The sequence below is a fragment of the Sinohyriopsis cumingii genome, chromosome 13, assembly GCF_028554795.1.
Source record: "Sinohyriopsis cumingii isolate HCF-2022 chromosome 13, ASM2855479v2, whole genome shotgun sequence".
NCBI classification, from domain to species: domain Eukaryota; kingdom Metazoa; phylum Mollusca; class Bivalvia; order Unionida; family Unionidae; genus Sinohyriopsis; species Sinohyriopsis cumingii.
The window spans coordinates 26817486-26824402 of record NC_142973.1 but is presented as its reverse complement, the minus strand read 5'-3'; positions in this window follow the sequence as shown (position 1 = coordinate 26824402).

The window sequence follows — 6917 nt, the reverse complement described above, 5'->3', positions numbered from 1 at the left end:
TCAGAAGCGCTTCAAAGTCGTAACATATGACAACAGGATTGTATAGTCCATGACGCAGGTTCTTGAATTTCAAAACATTATTATCAGGTTCTGGATATGTAGTCCGCTGGTCATGAATGCAATACCGTTGATGAATAATTAAATCCTGATGTTCCATAAATCCGGCTAAACACTTCACGCAGAAGTGTTGTTTGGATCGATGCTTGGAAAACTGTTTCCGCGCGAGTCCATTTAAATTTTTTATCCATGAAAAGTGGTTTTTATACAACAATAAATTTACTGTAGCGTCATTAGGTGTTTTCGATAGTTTTCTAGGGAATAATTTATCGGAGTTGTCCAAACCGAATACATTGATACCACCCGGAAGCAACCTACGATTATTTTCCACAAATGTATCAATCTGTTTTATTTCCACCGGGAATCTTATTCCCGTGGTATTTATTTCGTTGACGTATTTTAGGTATTTTCCAACTCGATTAGGATCCTTATTAGCAGGATGAATCGCAGCTAGAACACTCCATAATAAACATTTATCATCATTTGATTTTACATTAACACAGCATTGAGACGCTTTCACGCTCTCGGGCAACTCAACAAATGTTCCGACACGAAGCGGATTATATCTGAATGCATCGAACTTGAATGATACGAGATGATCAAATGTCCATCCGGATCCAACGCCAGTATATTCTTCAACATCATACAGGTATTTATTGGTTATTTCCGCGGCAACAACATCGAGATCATCATCGACTAATATGACGCGAGGTGGTTGTATCAAATCCGCGGTTATCTCTTTTTGAGGATCGATCGCGGATTTGAAATTAACGATCGCGGTGACAATTAATTTTACACTAGGAACATCAGTGATAATGATCTTAAGAAGGTGTGGCATGGCAACGCTGACGGCGCCATCGGGTTTCCAAGTGTACACTATATCATGATCGTCTATCGCGGATCTGACTTTGGTCAGTCGATATTGTTGTTGAGTTGATTCAACTAACTTGCGGAGCCTTTCCAACTCGATGTTGGACCGAGGGTACTTGAACGTTCTTCCAGTTTGCTCATGATAGCGTTTCATTAGCTCTCTCGCAATGATACTACGACGGCGACGACCATCAGTGACCAACGGTGGTGCGATTGGAACATCGGGTGGTTTTGGATCATTCTCAGCGATTAATTTACGGAGCCTTTCCAACTCATTGTTGGATCGAGGGTACCTGAACTCAATTCCAGTTTGCTCCTTATAGCGTTTTAGCAGTTCTGTTACAACATTGTGGCGGTTTTGACGGGCCATTGTTGTACTATTATTAATACTATTCTTTAATTGAAATCAAAAATATAATTTGTCGCTATGATGAGTATTATAATTAAAAAATGAATTAGATGTAAATTAATTGTATATTACAATGCCGATTAAACCCGGATCAAACAGTTGTAAATGGTTACCAGTTGGCTCGATTACTTCGTGCGGAAAAAGCTGTCGTGAAGAATACTGTGGAATTCACGCGCATGCGATTAAGAAAAATCCTCTATCAGGACCAAGACCGTGTTTAGTATGCTCTCGCGGTGTTAAGGGACCATATAGAATTTGTGGTGGATGCGGTGGACACGAATACAGGTCACTGATGTGTTATTACAATAAACGCGCGCCGAAGTATTATCACCGATCGGATCCACCAACAGTGGAAGAATTTATTGAAACCAGGAAAATCGGTAATGAATTGATAAAACAAGTGAGTTAAGTATTAAATCATGGAAATACCTCGCGTTGTTGCAACATTGATGAATAATGGTGTTCCGAGCATAATTGTTGTTGGCTCCGATGGCACCTTATTCATTGATAATATAACACCGCACTGTGATCCCAGCAAGAACCCGGTAAGAATAGAAATTTTCAATGATAATCATTTTACTATCGAACCGATTTCATCGCGACACAATCGCGCTGGTCGCGCAACGCCCTATCGATACTAGTTACGAATTTAATATCATCAGGAGATATCACACCGGGAATTACATCGATGGTGAATTTATTTCGACGTGATTTATCCGCCCGAGATTTATTCTCGGGAGAATTATCCTCGGAGGATTTCCCCATGACTCTGTCATGGACACCATTGTGGACACCATTGTGGACACCATTGTGGACACCATTGTGAACACCATTGTGGATGACTCTGTCATGGTTGGACTCAATAATTGCCGGTGTTTGCATAGTAATTCTTTGAATCAACCGCGCATTATCATACCGCGCTTCATCTAATTCTTGCTTGATGTTTTTTAATTCATGTTGAAGCCTGTCAATGGTTCGCAGTGAGCCATCTCGATGCTGCAGTGCATCATCACGACGTCGTTGTGCTTCATCGTAACGCCGCTGTGTTTCATCATACCGCCGTTGCAGGTCATCATGTCGCCGCTGCAACAAATCATAATCACGCTGAATGCGACTATGCATAGTTGAGTTACCACGTTGTTGTGCTAGTTGCTGCTGTAGCGATTTATTCTCATTGGATAAATTATTTAGCCGCCACTGTAAATCCCGTATGGTCTGTTTATCTGCAATTGAATTAAGTGGACCATCATTTAGTTCTTCAGGTGAATCAATAATCCGATTTATTTCATCGTCGATCTCATTATCAATCACCGCGATGGTGTCATTGATGACTCTGTCATTGACACCATTGTTGATGACTCTGTCACCATGACTTGTCATGGTGATTTTATCATTGATGACTCTGTCATCCATAACGGAGTTATGAAGTTCGTTTTTCCATATTTTGTAAATACGCTGGTAACTAATTTTGTATTGATCTGCTATTTCCGATATGGGAGTATTTCCACGTAGGCTTATTATCCTGCTAACATCATCGCTGGTCAGTACTTTACGATAGGGCATTATTACAGTGAAGGAAAAAAAAAAACAATAACAATAATAATAAGAAAAAAAAAATTTATTATCGTTTTGGTCATTTTTTTACTGTTTTCAGTCATTTTTTTACTGTTTTCAGTCATTTTTCGACTGTTTTCAGTCATTTTTTTACTGTTTTCAGTCATTTTTTTACCATTTGTGAGGGCAAAAACCCAAGGAAATCATTTAGAGAAAATCGATGTTTTTCTGAAAAATCGAGAAAAAAACGACTATAGTTGTCAAAAAACGATCAAAAATCAAGAAAAAACCAGAAAAAATCAAGAAAAAACAGGATTTTTATCGAGGGTAAAAACCCAAGGAAATTTTGATAAATTCATTATGGTTTTTCACCCATGACGGAGTTATCCATGACTCATCATCAATGACTCGTCATCAATGACAATCATGGGGAAAGTGTCATAATTATTATTATAGTAAATATGACAGTTTCCCCAACGGAATAAAAATTTGAAATTGCAGCACTATAATTATTGTTACCATGCATATATACTTGTTGATTTTACTGGTTGCTACAACCGCATATGCGGGGTTATATTTGCCAGGAACCCCGCATAGTTGGTATGGTAGAGCAGGTCGAAATTATGAAAGACGTCGAGACCGAGATTGTCCTACATGTTCCGCATGCAATTGTCCTACGTGTCCCGTATACAATTGCCCTACATGCAAGCAGGTAAATGGTGAAAGCGTTTATTATTATATCAGCAGGGACTGGCTTGTAAAAAACTGTGATTGTGGCATGAATATCAAAAAAAAAAAATCGCGGGAAATAAATTAAATTAATTTTTTTTTTCATGGTAAAATATATCAGTTGTTTTTTATTGTTATTGTTATTGACCCCTAAGTAGTTACTATTAATAGTGACCTTGCTATAACAATAACAATAAAAAACAACTGATATATTTTACCATGAAAAAAAAAATTAATTTAATTTATTTCCCGCGATTTTTTTTTTTGATATTCATGCCACAATCACAGTTTTTTACAAGCCAGTCCCTGCTGATATAATAATAAACGCTTTCACCATTTACCTGCTTGCATGTAGGGCAATTGTATACGGGACACGTAGGACAATTGCATGCGGAACATGTAGGACAATCTCGGTCTCGACGTCTTTCATAATTTCGACCTGCTCTACCATACCAACTATGCGGGGTTCCTGGCAAATATAACCCCGCATATGCGGTTGTAGCAACCAGTAAAATCAACAAGTATATATGCATGGTAACAATAATTATAGTGCTGCAATTTCAAATTTTTATTCCGTTGGGGAAACTGTCATATTTACTATAATAATAATTATGACACTTTCCCCATGATTGTCATTGATGACGAGTCATTGATGATGAGTCATGGATAACTCCGTCATGGGTGAAAAACCATAATGAATTTATCAAAATTTCCTTGGGTTTTTACCCTCGATAAAAATCCTGTTTTTTCTTGATTTTTTCTGGTTTTTTCTTGATTTTTGATCGTTTTTTGACAACTATAGTCGTTTTTTTCTCGATTTTTCAGAAAAACATCGATTTTCTCTAAATGATTTCCTTGGGTTTTTGCCCTCACAAATGGTAAAAAAATGACTGAAAACAGTAAAAAAATGACTGAAAACAGTCGAAAAATGACTGAAAACAGTAAAAAAATGACTGAAAACAGTAAAAAAATGACCAAAACGATAATAAATTTTTTTTTTCTTATTATTATTGTTATTGTTTTTTTTTTTCCTTCACTGTAATAATGCCCTATCGTAAAGTACTGACGAGCGATGATGTTAGCAGGATAATAAGCCTACGTGGAAATACTCCCATATCGGAAATAGCAGATCAATACAAAATTAGTTACCAGCGTATTTACAAAATATGGAAAAACGAACTTCATAACTCCGTTATGGATGACAGAGTCATCAATGATAAAATCACCATGACAAGTCATGGTGACAGAGTCATCAACAATGGTGTCAATGACAGAGTCATCAATGACACCATCGCGGTGATTGATAATGAGATCGACGATGAAATAAATCGGATTATTGATTCACCTGAAGAACTAAATGATGGTCCACTTAATTCAATTGCAGATAAACAGACCATACGGGATTTACAGTGGCGGCTAAATAATTTATCCAATGAGAATAAATCGCTACAGCAGCAACTAGCACAACAACGTGGTAACTCAACTATGCATAGTCGCATTCAGCGTGATTATGATTTGTTGCAGCGGCGACATGATGACCTGCAACGGCGGTATGATGAAACACAGCGGCGTTACGATGAAGCACAACGACGTCGTGATGATGCACTGCAGCATCGAGATGGCTCACTGCGAACCATTGACAGGCTTCAACATGAATTAAAAAACATCAAGCAAGAATTAGATGAAGCGCGGTATGATAATGCGCGGTTGATTCAAAGAATTACTATGCAAACACCGGCAATTATTGAGTCCAACCATGACAGAGTCATCCACAATGGTGTTCACAATGGTGTCCACAATGGTGTCCACAATGGTGTCCACAATGGTGTCCATGACAGAGTCATGGGGAAATCCTCCGAGGATAATTCTCCCGAGAATAAATCTCGGGCGGATAAATCACGTCGAAATAAATTCACCATCGATGTAATTCCCGGTGTGATATCTCCTGATGATATTAAATTCGTAACTAGTATCGATAGGGCGTTGCGCGACCAGCGCGATTGTGTCGCGATGAAATCGGTTCGATAGTAAAATGATTATCATTGAAAATTTCTATTCTTACCGGGTTCTTGCTGGGATCACAGTGCGGTGTTATATTATCAATGAATAAGGTGCCATCGGAGCCAACAACAATTATGCTCGGAACACCATTATTCATCAATGTTGCAACAACGCGAGGTATTTCCATGATTTAATACTTAACTCACTTGTTTTATCAATTCATTACCGATTTTCCTGGTTTCAATAAATTCTTCCACTGTTGGTGGATCCGATCGGTGATAATACTTCGGCGCGCGTTTATTGTAATAACACATCAGTGACCTGTATTCGTGTCCACCGCATCCACCACAAATTCTATATGGTCCCTTAACACCGCGAGAGCATACTAAACACGGTCTTGGTCCTGATAGAGGATTTTTCTTAATCGCATGCGCGTGAATTCCACAGTATTCTTCACGACAGCTTTTTCCGCACGAAGTAATCGAGCCAACTGGTAACCATTTACAACTGTTTGATCCGGGTTTAATCGGCATTGTAATATACAATTAATTTACATCTAATTCATTTTTTAATTATAATACTCATCATAGCGACAAATTATATTTTTGATTTCAATTAAAGAATAGTATTAATAATAGTACAACAATGGCCCGTCAAAACCGCCACAATGTTGTAACAGAACTGCTAAAACGCTATAAGGAGCAAACTGGAATTGAGTTCAGGTACCCTCGATCCAACAATGAGTTGGAAAGGCTCCGTAAATTAATCGCTGAGAATGATCCAAAACCACCCGATGTTCCAATCGCACCACCGTTGGTCACTGATGGTCGTCGCCGTCGTAGTATCATTGCGAGAGAGCTAATGAAACGCTATCATGAGCAAACTGGAAGAACGTTCAAGTACCCTCGGTCCAACATCGAGTTGGAAAGGCTCCGCAAGTTAGTTGAATCAACTCAACAACAATATCGACTGACCAAAGTCAGATCCGCGATAGACGATCATGATATAGTGTACACTTGGAAACCCGATGGCGCCGTCAGCGTTGCCATGCCACACCTTCTTAAGATCATTATCACTGATGTTCCTAGTGTAAAATTAATTGTCACCGCGATCGTTAATTTCAAATCCGCGATCGATCCTCAAAAAGAGATAACCGCGGATTTGATACAACCACCTCGCGTCATATTAGTCGATGATGATCTCGATGTTGTTGCCGCGGAAATAACCAATAAATACCTGTATGATGTTGAAGAATATACTGGCGTTGGATCCGGATGGACATTTGATCATCTCGTAT